This window comes from Hemicordylus capensis, chromosome 1 (genome assembly GCF_027244095.1).
Source record: "Hemicordylus capensis ecotype Gifberg chromosome 1, rHemCap1.1.pri, whole genome shotgun sequence".
Classification (NCBI taxonomy): domain Eukaryota; kingdom Metazoa; phylum Chordata; class Lepidosauria; order Squamata; family Cordylidae; genus Hemicordylus; species Hemicordylus capensis.
The window spans coordinates 302568354-302583735 of NC_069657.1; the positions used below are offsets into that span (position 1 = coordinate 302568354).

The window sequence follows — 15382 nt, forward strand, 5'->3', positions numbered from 1 at the left end:
GTTCTTAATGTTTTAGGGATTCCTGAACAAGCCAAGAGAGTCTTGACCTTAGAGGAGTGAAGCTTGTACTACCCTAGGACATACCTGATCAACCCCAGCCCCCAGAAAAGTTTCCCTACCCAAAGCTCCAAAAGATATGTCAAGCAGGGGTTTCTTTTGTCTCAAATTAGTCACTCCCTCCCAGATACTTATTAAATTCAATTGACATTTCCAATTGGCAATGCAAATTAAACTTGCAAAGGGATCGGGGAGGAACTCTTGAAACAAATAAGACCCAGATTTAGTTGATAGCTCGGTGAAATTGCAATGCACATTAAACTGCCAAAGGAGCTTAGAGAAAGTAGCTGCCATACTTGAAGCAGCTGCAAAGACACAGTGAGAGCCCACATACTGTTCCATTGCATTCTGAAATTATCAGCACAATTGCACAAGAATGCTAATATTTTATTATTCCATGTTCTAGAAGCTCTGTGAGGAAATGAAAATACACCCGCTAAGTGAGGAACGTGTTTCCACTTCTACAGAGAGCTCCCAGGACATGGTAGAGCACTCAGAAATACTAGCACTCTTGTGCTCCTGTGCAATGGCATTGATAATTTAGAACACAACAGAACAGGCTCTCACCAGGGGTGTGGGTATCCTTGAATGGGACGGGGGAACAAATGTTCCTGGGCCCTTAGCACTCGCCTAACCCTGTTATTTTAATCACCTGTCTGCCGTGGCTACCAGACTGCATGGAGCCCAGGGAATGGAGGGGCGCTCGTGTGGTGTATTATGGCATTTCTGGGGAGGTGGGGTGATGCGTCCTGCCACCCTGACCCCCAGAACCTCTGGCAGTAGCCAGTACTCATTCGGGCGAGCAATCCACTCACCCAGGGACACCTGGAGGATCGTCTGTGGGGAAGTAAGCTTTTCTGGGCTTCCTCCCCATAGACAGGGTAGCCCTTTCTCACTAATCTTGAGAAAGGGCTCATAGTTAACAGCATTGTTCTGGTACAAAAGGCTTCACAGTAAAATGAATGTTCTATACTGTAGCTTTGTGTTTAACTCAATTCTAAAATATGCTGCACAAGCACTTCCACGTTTAGAAGGGTACATACCAACAACAGTTTTTATATGAGCACACAAGGCACTTTCATATGCAGTACGGAAGTTTGGTTGAATTAGAGCACTGAATTCTCTGTTTGTTTTTCCATCTGAAATTAATTCAACCATGGTTCAGTTTGGCCAACAAACTGACCTTTGTCACCAAGGTGCATAGTTGGCTTATTTGTTTTAAACATGGTTGTATTTGCCATCGTGTTTTGCCAGAAGCAACCCCCAGGCTTTATTCTTGGCTTGTTGCAAGAGGCATGACACAGAGCAGACAAGGGAGAGGAGAGCTGGTCTTGTGGTAGCAAGCATGACTTGTCCCCATAGCTAAGCAGGGTCTGCCCTGGTTGCATATGAATGGGAGACTTGATGTGTGAGCACTGCAAGATATTCCCCTTAGGAGATGAAGCCACTCTGGGAAGAGCAGAAGGTTTCAAGTTCCCTCCCTGGCTTCTCCAAGATAGGGCTGAGAGAGATTCCTGCCTGCAACCTTGGAGGAGCCGCTGCCAGTCTGTGAAGACAATACTGAGCTAGATAGACCAATGGTCTGACTCAGTATATGGCAGTTTTCTATGTTCCTATGAACAGCCAAGAACTGGGTGAAGGGAGGGGCCAAAGTAACCACCAGCAAGTAAAACAAACCATGCTGCTGCCAATCATCCATGGAGGGAATTCTCTGCTTGCTTTGGGAAGCTTGGTTAAATGCAATTGTGGTTAGAACATAAGGACATAAGAAAAGCCCTGCTGGATATAGTCCAGCATCCTGTTTCACACAGATGCCTCTAAGGAACCCAAAGGCAAGAGCTGAGGGCATGCCCTCTCTCCTACTGTTGCTCCCCTGCATCTGGTATTTAGAGGCATCTTGCCTCTGAGGTTGGAGGTGGCCTATAGCCCTCAGACTAGTAGCCATTGATAGACCTGTCCTCCATGAATTTATCTAGACCACTCTTAAAGCAATCCAGGCTGTTGGTTATCACCACATCTTGTGGCAGAGAATTCCATAGGTTGATTATAATGTGAAAAAGTACTTCCTTTTCTTGATCCTAAATTTCTTGGCAATCAGTTTCATGGGATGACCCCTAGTTCTAGTGTTATGCGAGAGGGAGAAAAATGTCTATCAACTTTCTCCACACCATGCATGATGTTATAGACCTCTATCATGTCTCCCCTCAGTCATCTTTTTTCTAAACTAAAAGCCCCAGTTGTTGTAGCCTTGCTTCATATGGGAGGTGTTCTGGGCCCCTGATCATCTTGGTTGCTCTCTTCTGCACCTTTTCCAGTTCTACAAAGGACCGGGTCTCACGATCAGTGAGACCCGGTATGATGGGGTGAGTGGGGAGGGAGCCCTGGGCAGCTGGATTGGCCGCCCACACAATTGCCGGAACTGTGGCAGAGCTGGCAGTGGCTGGGGAGTTCGGGGGCCATGCGGCCCCCAGAAGCTCCAGTATGCCCTGCACGAGTGCACAGGGCATACTGGGGAGACCCCCAGAGCTGGGAGGCAGCTTTTCGCCTCCCCTCCGGGGGTCTACTCGCAAGTAGCCACGGTGCGGAGCTGCACTACGGCTACTCACGATCAGATATCCCGGGTTTGCGGAGCACTCACTCCACAAACCCAGGCTAAGGGGAGGGGTACTTGAGCAGGTTACCCGCTCTAGAACCACCGGGCTCGCAGACGAGCCCAGTGGTTCTCACAATCAGCAAAAATCAGGCTAGGCTCTCCTAGCCTGATTTTTGCTGATTGTGAGAATAGCCCCATAGCTTTTCTTAAGATGTGTTGACCAGAACTGTATGCAGTATTCCAAATGTGGCTGCACCATAGTTAAGTATAAGGGAACTATAATATTAGCAGTTTTATTTTCAAACCCCTTCCAAATGATTCCAAGCATGGAATTGGCCTTTTTTTTACAGCTGCTGCACATTGAGTCAGCACTTTCAATTAGCTGCCTACCACTACCCCAATATCCCTCTCCTGGTCAGTCACTGACAGTTCAGATCCCATTAGTGTATATGTGAAGTTGTGGGTTTTTGCCCCAATATGTATCACTTTTCCCCTTGCTTACACTTAACTGCATTTGCCATTTTGGAGAGATCCTTTGGTGCTCCTCCCAATCTCTTTTGGATTTCACTACCTAAATAGTTTGATGTAATCTGCAAATTTGGCCACCTCGCTGCTTTTCCCAACTTCTAGGTCATTTATGAACAAGTTAAAGAGCACTGGTCCCAGTACAGATCATGAGGTACCCCACTTCTTACTTCCCTCCATTTAGAGATTGTCCATTTATACATATGCTCTGTTTTCTGTTCTTCAACCAGTTACCAATCCACACATGAACCTGTCCCCTTATCCCATGACTGCTAAATTTTCTCAAGAGCCTTTGATGAGAACCTTTGTCAAAAGCTATTTGAACGTCCAGGTATACTATGTCAACTGGATCACCTTTATCCACACACCTGTTGACATTCTCAAAGAACTCCAAAAGGTTAGTGAGGCAAGATTTACCTTTGCAGAAGACATGCTGGCTCTCCTTCAGCATGTTCTGTTCTATATCAGGCCATCTCAACTGGGGGCCCCCAACTGTTTTTGGACTACAACTCCCATAATCCCCAGCCACAGTGGCCAATAGCCAGGGATTATGGGAATTATAGGCAAACATCTGCAGGAGGGACAAAGTTGAGCAGCCCTGTTATATATGCTTAACAGTTTTATCCTTGAGAATAAATGCATTGAGAATAAATGCATTGCGTTTGTAAGCACTCACACTCTTTTGACGACGTGACATTATAATAGGTTTATGGTGATATTATAATGGGTTTGCAGCAACATTACAACAATGGTACACAGAGACAATGGAAGGGTTTAGATCTGGGATGTTAATTCCCCCCTAAATATTCTGTAACAAGGAGGGACGTAACCTTCAGCAGTGGGGAAATGGCTTGACTACCAAGCCAGAGGTTGCCGGTTTGAATCCCCACTGGTATGTTTCCCAGCCTATGGGAAACACCTACATTGGGTAGCAGCAATATAGGAAGCTGCTGAAAGGCATCATCTCATACTGCGCAGGAGGCACCAATGGTAAACCTTTCCTGTATTTTACCAAAGACAACCACAGAGCTCTGTGGGCGCCAGGAGTCGACACCGACTCGACGGCACACTTTACCTTTACATAGTTGTTGGTCTTTGCTGGATTCTGATCTACATTGCTACCAGGTTGATTCCATATTCACCAAGCAAAATTCAGATGTATTTACTTATTGTATTGTATTTATATCCTGCTCTTTCTCTAAGTTGTTGTAAACCACTCAGAGATGTACATATTGGGCAGTATAAAAATAGGTTCAATAAATAAATAATAAAATATGTTGCCCAGAGCAGTACATATGATTATGTTTATCCTCGCAACAACCCTGTAAAACAGGTTAGGCAGAGAGATAAGTGACTGATCCAGAGTAAACAAGTGGGTTTCATGGTGGAGTGGGGATTGGCACATGGGTCTCTCCTGGTCCTAGAGACCAACTACTGCACCACACTGGCTGGCTAGTAATAATGACTAAGTACCATTGAAATCAATTAAATTAACTTAGTCATGACTGAATTAACCTGGATGTTACCCACTGTATGCCGCTCCAGCAGGCAATCTGGCCAAAAGGAGAACTTGCAGCTGCAGACACACAGCTCAGTCCCAGTTAATGATGCTGCCAAAGTTATCTGAGCATAGCCTGGAAACTACATTTAGCAGACTCTTAATGCTTGCCTCAAGATGAGACCAGTCCTTCAACCCTGAATGTTCTTCTCCAGCTCATATTCTCATCAAAACTGAACTGCCTTCTTCTCTCCTTGCCTCTCACCCAAACACACACTACCCAACTCCAAATCCCTTCCCACCTTCCTTGCTGCTCTGGCAACAGCAGGTGAATGCTGGGAAGGGCTGTACCCTTTTGTGCTTCCAAATATGCCACTGGAGGTTGACGGGTCTGAAACAAGCTTAGAACGGGGGGGGGGGGGGTGAGTTAAAAAAAATCCTAACGTGTTTTCTAAGCTGGGGTGTGGGGATAGTTTATTTTTTCCAAGCTCGATTATGACAGAAGGCTTTGCCCATTATGAGCCCCAGTAAGCACCTTTTTCAAAATGCTGCTGAGTCATGGTGGGATGACTGCCAGCTAGTAACTCTGTGAAATGACAGCTCCTGCTACAAATTCTTGGTCTAGGCATCTGTTTCCCAGCCTTGGTTGCTACCCAGCCTTTTGATCTCAACCTTTGGCTGCAGCTTCTTGGCCCAGCCAACTGCACTCTTGATCCTGTCTGGAGCTTCCAAGCATAGTTAGTGTAAGTGCTTCTGTTTGATAAGGTTAGGTAAGAGAGGCAGAGTAGATAAAAGGCTGTGTATCTTGTGCCTGTATCTAGTGATGACTTACTGCCATTATTTCCTCCCTTCTCCCTCCATTTATAATGTTTACTACATTAGTTTAAAGCCTCTTGCCTTGATGCATCACATCAATAATAAAAAAGTTTATAAAGTACCTTTCCAAAAAAAAAAAAAAAAAGGCCAAAACGCCAGACCTGAGGGTGCTATACATAATATATAAAACATAAATAAATTGGGCTGAATGCCCAGAGAAACCAGCTATAGTAATGAACTGAGCAAAGCTGAAAGAAGGCCATCAGTGAAGAAAAGACAAATTCAACTTATCAAAGGCAATGACCTAAATGCACAACCTTTGTATAGAATCTTCCTTTTATGAGCACCATTGTGCTGGTGCTTATGATGTTATATTACACTATGGAACCCTATACTTTTGATTTATTTGGAGACTCCCCCACTACTTTGATAAGGCGTATCTTCTGGGCTTCACTTTCAGTAAACTGTGAGATGTAATCAGGTGACCTGGTCATATAGTAATCAAAGAAAATGTTTTCATTCCTCCTTCCTATGTGCTGAGACACTTCCTTAACATCCATAAATAGTGGCAGCTTACCTGATTTACCTGTTGATGGTCCCTGTTTCAATCCCCAGCACTTCCAGACAGGACTCTGAAAGATCTCTGTCTGACACCTTGGAGAGCCACTGCCAGTCAGTGTAGACACTAAGCTAGATGGACTCATGGTCTGACTCAGCACAAGGCACTAGGGATGTGCACAAAGAGTTTGTGCACTCCCTGGGTTGGCACGGGGGTGCCTTTAAGTGAGCAGGTAAGGCACTCCTTACCTTACCTCTTCACCCCTCCCAACCACTCCCTCGCCTCTGGTGCTCCATTTTGAAAGAGATGTGTGGGGCTGCAGCATTCCTTCCTGAATACCTGATCAGCATCAGCACACACATGGCTGGGGCGCACACACCCCGGCCATTTGCATGGTATGCTGACCACGCAAATGGCCAGTGTGCATGCACCCCAGCCATGTGTGTACCAATGCCAATCAGGGCTGCAGGAAAGAATGCTGAAGCCCCATGCATCTCTTTCAGAATGGAGCGCTGCTGGGGAGAAAGTGGTGGAGGGCACGAACAGTTAAGGAGCCCCATACCTGTTTTTAAAGGCAACCCCTGCCACCCATTGAGCCAACTTGAATGCCAATGATAAAACAGGTTCGGTGCTCCAGAAAGGGAGTGCTGAAGCTGTTCGTGCCCATCCCTGTGTGGCACCTATCTAAGTTCATATAGTATGTTAGATTGGGCCTCTTACTCAGGTTTGATTGATGCCTACACACAATAAAAATTACTGGGTTTATCTGTAGTTCAATGGGATTTTCCGCAAGAACAATAATAAAATAGATATCCTTTTGATTCAGTTGGAACTCAACAAGAAAGCCCTTTATGAGTCTAGTCAAAAAGCCAATAGGATAAAAAGCCCTCTCTCTATCCCACAGATCACCATAAGAGTTCCATTGGCTGCTAAAGCATTAGCCCTGCAGTAAGAGTGGCACGGCCAACTTTTGTGTGGATTGGATCATACAATCAGAGCCCTTTCTCACAAGCATGAGAAAGGGCTTGAAGGGGTGAGGGGAGGAAGCCTTTAAAAGCTTACCTCCCACGTAGACAAACCATTCCTCTTTGCTGGATGTGCGGATTGCACAGGCAGACGATCCTCTGCTGCTGCTGGCAGCAGGGAGGTTTGGGCACTGGGAGGCCCTCAGAACTCCCATAATGCACTGTGCAAGTGCACGGTGCATTATGGGGATTCCCCTGGCACCAGCAAGGAGCCTGGCAAGCAGCCAGAGCTAGCAGACCATTGGAAAAAACAAAGTCAAGGAAGCGCTTGCTCCCTGAACCTCATTTTGAAAGCAGGCTCCCTGAGTGGTTTTGCCACTGCGCTGCCCCTGGGAGCCGAGTGGCTCCCAACAGAACTCATGTGCAGGTGAAACTGGGCTGGGCTGACATAGACTGGTTTCTCCTGCGCTCGAGAACAGCCTCACTGTCTGGTACTATCATTTTGTACATGAGCCTATGCGTACTTCCTTAGAAGTAAGTCCCACTGTGTTCAAGGACCCAAGCGTAGTGGAAGAGCATCTGCTTATTAAGATGGTTGCAGGTCAGATCTCTGGCATCTTCCGGTAGGGCTAGGAAATATCAGTGTAAAATCCTGAAGAACTGCTGCCAGCCAGTGTGGACAATACTGAACTAGACAGACCAATGGACTGACCTGGTATAAGGCAGCTTCCTATGTAACCCAGGGAGGCTAACTGCCTAGTAAAGGTGCATGCAACTGCAGCCTAAATAATCTTCAACCATAACTAGAGGAAATACATTACAGAAGGTTCAGTTACAAATTAAAATTATAGTTATTCTCAAATTAGGTTTACCATTGGGGGGCACCTTCCTATGCAGCTGCCACTAACATAGGAACATAGGAAGCTGCCATATATTTAGTCAGACCATTGGTCTATCTGGCTCAGTATTGTCTTCACAGACTGGCAGTGGCTTCTCCAAGGTTGCAGGCAGGAATCTCTCTCAGCCCTATCTTGGAGAAGCCAGGGAGGGAACTTTGAAACCTTCTGCTCTTCCCAGAGTGGCTCCATCCCCTGAGGGGAATATCTTGCAGTGCTCACACTTCTAGTCTCCCTTTCATATGCAACCAGGGCAGACCCTGCTTAGCTAAGGGGACAAGTCATGCTTGCTACCACAAGACTAGCTCCCCAAAGTGAAATTTCAAAGTAAAATTTGAAATTCTGATACAGATGAAATATCTGAAGGATCTTGAGAGAACCAAAATGGCATTTTGACACAACTAGCATCCCCCACCCACTGAGGTTCTGAACACATTCAAGGTGGGGGGAGGGGAGGGGAGTTTGGCAGTCCCATCCCGCTCAGACAAAACACCAGAGAAATATGAAGGGAAGCAAAAGGAAAGTTTCAAAAAGATAAGCAAAGCTTCTACTTGAAATCTCTTTGGCTGGGGATGCTGAGGCTGGTGCCTGAGACCTCGTACATGGAAGGCACAAGGCAAGTATGTGAACACTGAGCTATGACCCCTCCTAATTAGCAAAGCCTTCAAGGAGATCCCCCCTTTCCCTTCAACAGGAATCAGAAACAACATCAACAAAAAACTCCATAAATTTATTGGTCAGTCCACAGAGATCGAAGCATTTAAGTGCATTGAAAACAATGGAATTAAGCCTATCATCCCTCCTAATCCCTAGATAGCTGTCATTGGCTGACATCCTGACTAAATTCACTACATGAAGTCAGCTTGAAATGTATTAGTCTTTTAAAGTAATTCCTGAGTAGTACTAATGAGAAGATTCGTCTGGCTATCAGCCACTACCTATTTCCATATTTTGTTTAATAATTTCATATTAATGGAATTCCAGCCACATGCGTAGCTGAAGATCTAGCCCTCCGTGTATAACAGCAGTCCAATGGACAATCACACAGAATGCACATAAAAATGAGGTTTAATCATGTGGGTCTTTGTTTTCACTGGAACAACAAAAGCAAACTTGGTTCATCTCTTGATGGCCTGTTGTGATTGCTGTGGTAGCAGCTATGGGACAGAAAAACAATCAGGAATTATACAAGGCATAAAAAGTGGAACCTTGTTATATATAAAAAGGATCTCTGCTGCCTCTATGCATTTGCAGAGAGTGTTAAGAGCAGATTTCTGTGCCACTTGAAATAAATGCCTGCCAATAAACCTGTTCTCAGTTTCTTTCCCATTTGAGATTAACATTTATAGCCACACGTGGGATGCAGTGTTCTCCTGACTGGTATCAGATGCCTGTTTTACCCCCACACTTCAGCCAACGTCTCACCTGTCAAAGCTGAGGCCACTCCATGCTGCCATTTCACTATTCAGAAAGGTTGCTGTGTGACTGATCACTAGGGAGAAAAAATATTAAAACCAATGTTTCATTATAAATTGCAGCAAAGCTGAACATGAAATATAAGGTTCCAGCAAGCCATTTCAAAATGCAGAACTGCTCACAGTGAGTGCACTCAGAATGGGAAACCAATATTAAAACTGTGGTTGAGAAAATTGAGATGGGATCAACACTGACAAGAACCTACCAAATATAACAAAAGTAATCTTTGCAGTTTCTCTGCCCTTTAGAAGTATAACAATATGAAGAAGAATGATGCCGTTGATATCGAGCATTATGTAACCACTCAAGATGACTTTCGCTCTCTACTAAGATATTAACATGGTTATTGGAACTTAGCTCACCTCAGTAGGGGGAAAGGCTGTCTGGTGGTGATGGTGTTATTTGATAGATCACAGAGTACCCATCTACCTTGCCCACAAGTTTTTTATTTCTCAGCCCACTGCCTATTCTCCCCTCTTTGCGCTTCTGAGCAGCTTGACCTTCAGGCTTCCTTTTCTCCTTAAGGCTTCTTCCACTCAGATTTCCTGTTGCTGCCTCTCCATAGTGACTTCTTTCTAGGGCTGGAGAGATTTCCAATGCTTTCCATGCAGCTTCTTCTCCATTTTTCATTCAGAGAAGTGAACTTTCGCTCCATGCCCCCTGCTCCAAAGGTGTACTTGCATAATCTCAACTGTTAGAAAATACTCATGAATATTCTATGGCATTACACAGTTCTAGGCGATTGATGCAAGAGGCTTTACTACTTCCGCAACAAAAACCTGCTGCTATTCTAGTGCTTGGGCTTGAAACAATCTATTGCCACAGTCATTAGAGAGGGAAAAATATACAGGGAGAGGCTCATGAGCAGCCAAGACTTGGCTAAGCCCAGGCTTGTCTGCCTGTGAGAACCTTCAGAAGCCACGTAGCTCCCGCTGGTGCCTTGGTGGCAGACCCAGCCACCTGGGTCTGTGAAGCCTGGCTGTTAAACAAGGTTAAGGGAGCAAGTGACAGCCCTGAGCCAGTTTTGGAAGGGCGGTAAGTAAGTAAGTAAGTAAGTAAATAGGTGCTCCCTTAACCTTGTTTAAATGACCGTTTGTCAGCACCAGAGCCACCTAATTGTGCAGCAGGGAAGCAATCTGCCCAGAGAGCAGGAGGCTGTTGGTTCTAATCCCCGCTGGTGTGTTTCTCAGAATGCGAGGAAACACCTATATCAGGCAGCAGCGATATAGGAAAGTGCTGAAAGGCATCATCTCATACTGCACAGGAGATGGCAATGGTCAACCCCTCCTATATTCTACCAAAGAAAACCACATTGCTCTGTGGTTGCCAGGAGTCGACACCAACTCAACGACACAACCTTTCCTTTTTTCTCTGTGTCAGCACCAGCTGTTTTCAGCTGGCACCAAGACACTGAGGGGGGCCCACCGGTTGCCAGGGGCTCCCCACAATGCACCATGCACTCACGTGGTGCACGGTGTGATTTCTGGAGGCTGGAATGGTGCATCCCAGCCCCCACAACTCCGGGGCAGCAGCAGAACACCTGGGCATTTGATCCGCATGCCCAGCCCCAGCACCAGGATAGTGTGTGGGGAAGGCAAGCTTCTTCAGACGTCCCCGCCACCCACCAGCAAGCCAGCTCATGCAATAGTGAGAAAGGGTCCAATATCTATCTCATTTTAAAATATTATGGTTATCCAAAATGGTGGGCTAGTGTTATGATAAGAAGAGATAGTTTGAGATCACCCTTTTCTGAAGTTTATCAGACACATTCTTACCATAGGAGCAGAGGAACAGAGGAAACTACTATATGGTGAGCCGGGTCTCACAATCAGTGAGACCCAGTTCAGAAGGGTGCCCGGGGAGAGTGGGCTTAGTACACAAGCAGAGCGGGAGTCCTGGGCAGCCAGATCGACCGCCCACACGATTGCCGGTTCCGTGATGGAGCCGGCGGGGGCTGGAGAGCTCGTGGGCTGCACTTCTCCCGGAAGCTCCAGTATGCCCTGCGCAAGCATGCAGGGCATACTGGGGAGACCCCCGGAGCCAGGTGGCAGCTTATCGCCTCTCCTCAGGGGGTCTACTCATGAGTAACCACAGTGCGGAGCCACGCCACAGCTACTCATGATCTTTAAAAGCAGGTTTGTGGAGCACTCGCACTGCAAACCTGGTTTTAAGGGAGGGGTACTTAGGCGGGTTACCCGCCTAGGAACCACTGGGCTTGCAGCCGAGCCCGGTGGTTCACACGATGGGGCGTGTGAATAGCCTCACTGAGTCAGACCACTCGTCCATCTAGCTCAATATTGTCTACACAGACTGGCAGCGGCTTCTCCAAAGTTGCAGGCAGGAATCTCTCTCAGCCCTATCTTGGAGAAGCCAGGGAGGGAACTTGAAACCTTCTGCTCTTCCTGGAGCAGCTCCATCCCCTAAGGGGAATATCTTACAGTACTCATACATCAAGTTTCCCATTCATATGCAACCAGGGTGGACCTGTTTTGGATGGTATAAAAATGTGATAGATACATAAATAAATAAACAAACAAATAAGGGCTTGGTAGACCATCATGATCACATGGGTCATATCTCTCCAGAAACTTAGATCCAGTTTCGTTGCAAGATCTTCCTGCATCACAACACCCTTAAGGTCTATGAACATATGAAGCTGCTTTAAACTGAGTCTGATCTTTGGTTCAGCTTGTTGGGAATTATCTCTGGTAGGAGAAACGCTTTTTCATTATAGCAGAGTGCACACAACACAGCAGAATTTAGTTTGGCATGCGTGTATGGTGAGAGTAAAGTAACTTCGAGCCAGTTCATAGTTTCAAATCAATATAGGTGGTATTTATTAGAGAACTCCATTCTGGATAGGAAAGTGAGGAGTTAGGATCTCTAATCTAGCTAGCTAGCTGGATGCAGATGGATTCTGCATCTCTGCACACATGGTGCAGGTAGAGGAGCTTGCATGTTGCAAGGTAGAAGGAACAGGAAGAGAAAGGGAAGAGGAAGTGCAAAGCAGGAAGGAAGGAAGTTAGTCCCTAAAAGTAGCAATCTACATTCCAAAGGGATAGTGTCAGAGCAGTAGAGAAGGGATGACCACTGTCTTGACCCTCTAGCCCTCTGACTCACTAGTCTGTCCTCCACTGTCTTTGAGACAAGAGACAGCGCAAAGTCCTTCACATCCAACAAGCTAACCCAGTGAGGCTCTACACACGATCAGTATGTAGAGCCTTAAGGGGTTCTGCAGGGAGTGTGGCTTAGCCTGCTCACCCTGCAAATGAACAGTTGCTCGTTGCTGTTCAGCAGGATCAGTTGCCCAAATGAGCGGTAGCTTTGGTCAGGTGCGCCTGGCTGCAGCTCACTGGGGAGCTCTTGGGGAAGGGGGAAGGGGAGCACCATCATGCAGCCCCTGGAACCCCATGAAGGCAATGCACGAGTGTGCGGCACCATCCTGGGGTCCCCCCTCCCCTCCCCCCACCCTGAGTGTTGGCCACAGCTGCAAGCAGCTGACACACAATCAAATTAATGAGGTTGATGGAGTACTCGGTCCATTAACCTCATTTAGCAGGGGGCGTGTTTAAGTGGTCTAGCCGCCGTTGAACCACCAGTCTCACCCATGAGCCCAGTGGTTCTTATGATGGAGGGAAACCAGGCTCGGCTCACTTAGCCCAGTTGCCCTCCATCGTGAGAATAGTCTCAGAGGCTATTCTCACAGTCTGTCAAAATCAGGCTAAGGGAGCCTAGCCCGATTTTGGCAGACCATGAGAACCACCGGGCTCACAGCCAAGCCTGGTCTCATGGAAGCGGGTCACCCACTTTACTACCCCTCCCCTAAGCTCAGGTAAGCAGAGCGACTGCTCCACTATCCTGGGCTTTCTGATCATGAGTTGCTGCAGTGAGGCTCCACACCGCAGCAACTCATGAGTAGACCCCCAGCCAGGAGGCTAAAAAGCAGCCTCCCGGATCAGGGGTCTCTCCAGCATGCCCTGCGCACTTGCGCAGGGCATGCTGGAACTTCCGGGGGCCATGCAGCCCCCGAACTCCTCAGTGTGGGTGGCCAGTTCAGCTGCCTGCAGCCAACTGTCGGGTCATCTGTGGGGAAAGCAGGCTAAGCCCGCTCTCCCCGCTAAACCCATTTCGGTGGTTCCCGCTGATCATGGGAACCGCCTCTCAGTGTTGTCTACTCTGATGGGCAGCAACTGTTCATGGTCTCGGGCAGAGGTTTTCCCCATCACATGCAACTCAATCCTTTAACTAGAGATGTCCGGTATTGAATTAAGGACCACTGGCATTTTCTTTATCTATGAGCTATGGCCCTTTCCCAAACTGCTTCACCCTGTCCATTTCTTGTTGCATTCAAGTGCCAATAGTGGAGCTGCAAACATGTCCTTAGAACATGTTATGTGTCCTCCACAGTAGACAACTGGATTATTCTTCATGGGCTAAGTCTGGCTATTCCTCATCAAAAACTTCACATGTTGCTTCACAAGAGGCATCAGCAAGATGATCTCTTAAGAAATCAGGTTTTCCCAACCCACACCAAATTATGTGACCTTAGCTCAGTGCCAGCAACAAAGGAAAGAAAAATCCATGAGGACAGCTACCACAAAGTAAGAATTAAGTAGATATTGGTATCATGTGCATGCAGGGCTTGAAATAAATAATCGATAGTCTAGCTGTTGTTATGACCCAATACATATCCTTTATAACAAAACTAAAGAACCAAGAACTAAAGATTAATCCTGTGTTCATCTCAAACATTCCTACCAGAAACTCTCTGATATAGGCATGCTGAATTCTTAGTAAACTGCCAACTCAGGGAATTAACTATCCAAAAGGTGCATTAATAGTAAAAGGCGCATTAATTAATAATAAAAGGCACATTAATTCACTAAATAGTGAATATTTAGCTGGTCTTCTCCTAAGGAAGACATCAAGGCTATTCTCACAACCAGGCGAAACTGGGATAAGGGAGCCTAGCCCAGTTTTGCCTGGTCATGTGCTGCAATGAGTGCCATGCGGCTCCTGGCAGCAAGCCTCCCTAAATGCCCCTCCCCTTAAATGGGATTAGCAGAGTGAGCACTCCTCTAACCCTGTTTATTCGATTGTATGTTGCCACAGCATGGCACCAAGCTGTGGCGACTCACGAGGAGACCCCCCCCCGACCAGGAGGACACAACAAGCCTCCTGGTGTCGGGGGCCTCCCCAGAATGCCCACGCACTTGCATGGGGCATTCTGGGACTTCTGGGGGGCTGGGATGCCCGCGATTGCTGCCACCCCAACCTGCTCTGTGATGGAGCCAGTAATTGTGTGGGCGGCTAATACGGCCACTCAGAGTGAGCTGACTGCTCGTGTGTGGGGAAAGCGGGCCAAACACACTCTCCCCACAACTCCCCTCACGGCTCTCCATGCTGCTCGTGTGGAGAGCCCTATCCTGTTATTGCATTAACATATACCTCATATTGAAGCTATTCAGATGAGCAGAAACTAGGGTTACATTCTGAAAGCAGATAGAACCCTATTTTTACCTCATAGCAAACAGACGGGTACATGCTGCAAACCCGGCAGGGAGTGTGAGCGACACATGATTAACATTTTAAGGTTTTCTCCAGCCATTGCTAGTATTGTTGGTCCTCCAGCCCCACCCATGGCAACAACAGTCCGTGAGTGGACAGTGCAAACACGTGACCCAAGGAGACCACTCAGAGGGCTCCAAACTGCAGTCCCTCTTTGCTGCTCCCTGATTGGTAGCCTCAGTTAACCCTTTCCTGGCAATTGCAGCACTGTCAAAGGAACTGAACTCCATCCTGATACCCCAAAGGAACCAACCCCAAAGGAAGAGTCACACAGACACCCAACGCACTCCTCAGATCCAGGAGAGACACAGCAGATGCCCCCTGGAGCAATTGCCAGATGCCGATGAGAGCAATTGCCAGATGCCCCCATAAGTAGCCCAGGCACAATAAGTAGCCCAGGCACCCCTCACCTGCTCACCCTCCCCACAG

General features: G+C 47.1%; 1 long non-coding RNA gene across 1 annotated transcript; it reads right to left on the reverse strand.

The window, feature by feature from the left end:
* Positions 1 to 8620: 8620 nt before the first annotated feature.
* LOC128339509 (uncharacterized) lies at positions 8621 to 15014 on the reverse strand. The gene is made up of 3 exons (XR_008313060.1): positions 14906 to 15014; positions 9335 to 9401; positions 8621 to 9066 (listed from the first exon to the last, which is right to left on the reverse strand). It is a non-coding gene; the product is annotated as an uncharacterized LOC128339509 (long non-coding RNA).
* Positions 15015 to 15382: the final 368 nt, after the last annotated feature.